This window comes from Rhea americana, unplaced genomic scaffold, assembly GCF_003343005.1.
Source record: "Rhea americana isolate MKP2758 unplaced genomic scaffold, rheAme1 scaffold_134, whole genome shotgun sequence".
NCBI classification, from domain to species: Eukaryota; Metazoa; Chordata; class Aves; order Rheiformes; family Rheidae; genus Rhea; species Rhea americana.
The window spans coordinates 2314978-2320977 of NW_028185417.1; positions in this window are offsets into that span (position 1 = coordinate 2314978).

The window sequence follows — 6000 nt, forward strand, 5'->3', positions numbered from 1 at the left end:
AGGCAGTATTTTACAGAAAAAAATGAAGTCACCTGGATGTTAGTGAACAGCTTATAGACTGAACAAAACTGGTGTATACATTTAAGAATTACTGTGTTCAAGTTTTCTAGGTACTTGGCCTGTGGTGCTGTTGTCAGCATAATAATTGGGCTTTTATGTGTTATTAATATGTTTTGCTTCCAAGCAAATACTGAACAAATACATAGGAAAATCTGCTTTTGTTATTAAATGCTACTTAGAAGGGTACTGTTTGATTTCACATAGAGAAGCCTGATACACTACCCCTTTGTGAGCTGTTGAGAGTCCACTTATGAGTTTATATGGTTTGACATGGACAAAAGTACGTACGCATTTGAATCAAACACTGATAACATTGTGTTACTGTCATAAGAAATTCCTGTTGTTTGCCAAAACCCCCCTACAACTAAGGGAAAAGAAAGTTGAGATTTTTTTCTTTAATGCTGTCTTTACTATCGTATATACTACTACCAATCAGTACTTTCTAGGTCTCTCTTAATATAGATCGTTGTGATAAATTTTTTCATGTATCCCATCATACTCTATCCTGGTAAATAAGCTATGTACTCTTTTCTGCTTGTTTTTGTTTCTGTAACTCTTTTATTATGTCATTCTCCACCCCCGTTCTGCTCAGTAATATTTCATGTCTTCTACTTTCTCCACTTTTTTTTTTTTTTTTAATCTGACATTTATATTAGCAGAATAATGGAAGTTGTTTGGGGTGTCAGTACTGGGCTTGCACAGAAGCATCTCATCCTAACTGGTGGAGCTAATAATGCTTTCTGGGTGTAATACCTTTTTCTTTCTTTTTTTTYYCACTCCAAATTGCAGAAACTTAGAATGTTTGAAAAGACCCCAAGTGACTACATAGTTTCTTTCTTCTGGCATGAAACAACATTTTTCTGAGATGCACATCTAGCCTGTTCTTAAAAACCTTCAGTAAAAGGAGATTTCACAACCTCCCTAGTCATCTGTGTTATTTTTAATGTTTCTAATGGTATATCTAATTAAAGTTTCCTGTGCTGCACATCAATTTCTTTCTGTATTTTCTTGGTGAATGCAGTGAACAAGTGATTAGCTTCTTTATAAATCTAATTGGAAGACTCTGTTTTGGTGAGACTATTTTCAGTTGTGATGTCTATATTCTTACAGAATTCTATATTCTCTCTCCCTCACCAGTTTATACACCCTGCCAAATGTAGGGAAGGAGAGTTTGGCTTGGCTTCTATGTTCATGCATGACAGTCTTGTACATTCCAAAATCTCTTCATCATTTCTGTGTCATTTTTGTAATAGGCTACTGAAAAAGAAAGCAATCTTTGGTAAAATGTATTTTCAGCAGTATTCAGATGAGGAATACTTATACAGCTTTCTCTGTTCTTTGATGGAAGGGTTCTTATAAATAGATTTTGTAAGATTATTTCTGTCCCTCTTGTGCCACCTGTTGCATTACAAACTGGCATTATAATCCCAAATTGTACAGCTGCATAGGTGCACAATCAGTTTGCTCACTGTAAATGTTTGCAGTTTTCTTCTGAGTTCTAAAGGGTTTTGGCTTCTGTTTTCAAATAGATGAAATGAAACAGCCAAATTCTTTTATCCAATTTATAGCACTCAGGAGTATCATCAAACTTACTACTTCAAAATTAGGAATCAGATAGTTAGAAATGTAATACATCATGGAGATATCAGCTAGTTTTTGTTCTCACCAGGTAAAGTTTTCCTTTTCACTGCAGAAGTCATGGGGCATATGCATCTCAGCTAGGAAGCTTGTTTTCTTTTACATTTCTTGTCAGCAAAACAAATTTCTACACACAGGTATGTGGATTCTTTCTTTTACCACACACTATTTTGTGATGCATGTTCTTAACTAGAAAAAAACTCCTGCTGACTTCAAGTATTGTTGCTTCTGGCTCTAAAGCACTTGATCTTATAGACAGAATGATATGATTGTAGGTCATATGATRATATATACTATATATATGTGCTAACCAAGCCAAAGTTATTTTTCTTTAAAATACAGCGTGCGTGATGCACATGATGATATACAATATAAAAGCTTCTCAGCATTCCTTTGCAATGATCTTATTTGCGGCAGGATTCAAGATGTAAGACACCAAAACCTATGATCACTGGCACCTAGAGAGATGTTCAGCTCATCCTAATGTAGATGAGTCTAGTGACTGGATCAGCTGAATCACTTTTGATTATATTAATTAAGAGCTCAGATTAGTTGCCCCCACATGAGTGTCTAATGCTATTTGAGATGCCGTGGAGTATCCTGTCCAACTTTCAGCTGCTGCTTCTGCAGGATGCAGATCCCTCATTTGTCATGCCATGTCTGAGGCACCCAYGTGGATATGCTGGATATCCTGTGGCATCTTAGATGATACTAGGTGCCTAATGTGCAAAACTGAATTGAAGTCTACATCCCTAAAGCCTGTAGTGAGAGCTTAAGACACCTAGAACATACGTAAAAATCTACATGTAGATACCTTAATTTAGGTACCTTATCTTGGACTAAATCCTGCCCTTTATGTTTTCTCTTCAACTGACACTGGTAAAATCTTTATATCATATACTTTGCTAGCATGCATGTAGGTATGTCCACACACACCTATATGAACATACTTTGGAAGGGGAAGACCAGTCATTTTATTTTTTTTCTAGGTTGTATAAGCATTTTCATGTGAGCCAGTAATTCATGTGGTATGGTAAAGGAAATCCATAAGGAAGCCTTCAGAACTAATATATATATGCATAAAAAGCCACGGTCTCTGGGGCTGAATGAACTTGGATCCCAGAAAATCTTCTGAGAGTTGTGACTTTCATTCAGTGGACAGAGCTTGACAAATAAACTTTGAGTTATGAATCTCTTTTCAGTAGYTGGGAACAGATTTGAAATTGAGAAAAAGCTAAAGACTAAATTACCTTACATTAAATATGTCACTGTGCAGAGTGAAAATCAATGTCAACTTTAAATACATTTTGCTAAATAAATGTGTTTAAAATGTTGCTAATAAGAGTTACTATGGTTAGTAACTGGTAAAAATGGTAGCTGGTAAAACTTACTTTGGTGCTTGTATCTATTATAGGGACTGTACTCTACTCGGGTTGTTCTTGGGCCCTGAAAATAGAGCTTGAATATTAGACTTTTCTCTTACTTCTTGGTAAAGCAGCAGATTTTATCTGGATGACGTTTCACTGTTAGGGGTCAAGCTGGTATTAATTTTTTGCCTTCAGTTTGAGCTGAAAGCATCCAGCCCACTGAAGGAAGAGCACGATAGAATAATCATCTAWAAGTACCTTTGTCTGAATTTCATCCCTCTTTGTTGTTATTTATTTATTTATATTTGTGAAGTCTAAATAGACTTCTAAGCTCATTTGATTGTGTCTTGTGATGTAAATGGTTGCTTTTGATTAGTTACTGTAACTTTGGACAGGTTTATAAATATGTATTTCATCAACCCAGATGCAGAAGTCAGTAATACTCAACACAAAGATGCAAACGAATCTCCAGGTCTGTTTTGTAATTCAGCTTTAGTAAGGCTTACATGTGCTATACAAAATTAAGGATTCAGGTCAGTTGGTGAAGGCCATAATGATGGAAGAGCAAATCCCTCATAAATTGAGTCATTATCTTTGGTTTTATGACTTAGCAACAAATGAGCAACAAATTTTCTTTGAGTAATTTAAAACACAGTGTCTCCTCAAATACGATGTGAAGCTGTTCTTTTCATGTGGAATAGAATTAGTATTTTATCCATTTTTCACTTCAGAACAGGTTCAGCACTGAACGCGTAACGATTTGAAGGCAGGCCACTAAGGGGAGCTCTTACCAATATTTTGAACTGCTTTTTGAGAATTGCTACGACATACACAATGGYGGATCACAGGTTTAACAGGCTTTGGAGCATTCATATCTATTTGGATATGCTTTAGTCTGGAGAGGAACAATTTTACTTCAAGTAGTCTTTCTAGAAAAATACTTGTAATGGTGAAATTTATAATGCAGTATCTTTAATTCTGAAATATATTAAATGCTTAATTGTTCAAAGTTTTCTTTTAAGCTTAGATGCACAGTCCTGTTATGTTACATTGATGTGTAACTTGGTCTTCCCTTCAGATATTAGTGCCAGGTTTGAGCATCTCCATATCAACTGCCTGCTGTAAGAATTGCTCTGTAATTAGTTGTGTCCTGTTTAGTGAGTATAAATCACAGGAAGACATTGTTGCTTCAGTCAGAAATAACTCCTATGAAGTTTTTTTTTTCATTTTATTTCTTGAGCATACAAAATGCATACAGTTTTTAGGGTAGCTGTTCCTTGGTGATGTGCACCATACTGTATGGTGTGCATGTGCAGGAGCTGTTCAACTTYATTGTATTTTAGTCTGCACTGGGGATTTCTACACCCTATATTCTAGGGTGTTGCTAGTCATATGCAGAATGAGACACAGCAAATTTTATCCTTATTACTCCCCCAGAGTGAACAGTTTTACTGGTTTACCCCTATATAAAGATAAAATTAAGCATGTTCTCTAAAAAAATAAAAATAAAAAAATCTAACAGCAGCATCTTTCAGCTAAGTTTTAATCTGAGCAAAAACTCATACCTTGAACTTTAGTGGTTGTATTTTCCATACAAAAAAAMCCAGTAATTTTCTCTTTCCCAGTTTTGTGCAGCAGTAATAAGGCAGATTAGTCTGTTTCTATTCTGCAGTTAAAAAGTGCTGTCAAATGAGCAAAGGAAAAAATGAAAGCATTTAGAATATTGTTACTTTTTAGCTTTTTTCCTTGAGCAATTCTCGGGGTTGCTGTAACAACAGAAAGTATAAGATTCCTGGAAGAAATGTCACTTTCAAATTGATATCATTCTTTTATTAACAGGAAAACACATTTATAATACACATGTAGGAGCATGGTCAAATACGTAAGAGAAAATGCACACAATACCTAAACCTCTCCTAGATAATTGATTAGCCCTAAAACTAGTCTCAAGACAGAAAGCTTCTGGCTGGTTGTGGACTGAAGGAGCTGGCTGTCAGAGCTATGCAGCTGCTCACGTTTTCATTACAAGACAGACAGACCCAGTTGTACAGGCCACACTGAATGATATGTGTCTTTGCAGCTGTGGAGAGACCACTTTTGGATAAGAAAATACATAATTTTGCGATATTGGCATAGCTGATATCCTGGCAGTAGTAACAGGTAAACATATTAAGCAAACCTCTGTAATATCTTAATATTTGGTTGATGTTTTCCCACTGTTTTGAAGCTATAGACAGGGGGTGGTAGTTGGAAGATGAAAGAGGGGGAAGCGTATTTAAGGCTTGTAACTAGCGTTTCCTATTAATTCTGAAATTAAGGAACAAGATTGCTAGGATCACAAGAACAAAATTTAAGACAGAGATTGTGTTCAAAAATTAATTTGTTTTGTATCCAGGAAAAGAAAAAGCATTTAACTAGACTTTAATTGGATTACTGTGTCCTGTGTTTATCATCAGAGCCAATATGTCACAAGGACTGAGAGCGCAAGTTTTCTTAAAATTATGCCCATTATTTTACTTTGCTTCTGTCTTGCATGGGACTGCTCTTCCACATGGAACAATAGTGTAGTTTTGCTTCCTTTTAATCTCTGGATTCTCCTACATTGGCCATTTTATTGAGCGTAAAATGTGATTTGTTTGTGTGTGGAATGTATATTATTGGGTATATAGGTATTGCAGAAGCTAGAGATTCAGAAGTGAAGAATAACCCTGAAATAATGGAGCCTTTTGTATCATCAACCAGCTTGAATTAGGATATGGAAGAAAAATCTCTCTTTAGCTGTCATGTGAAGCATGATTCCTGTATTTGATTTTTCCTTACTAGTGGTCTAAGTTGAGCCTAATTATATCTTTTAATTTCAAGAAAGTTATAGAATCAATGTAAATTTTATGGGAAAAGAGGCTTGGTTCCTTGAGGACTGTTTGAAATGAATATT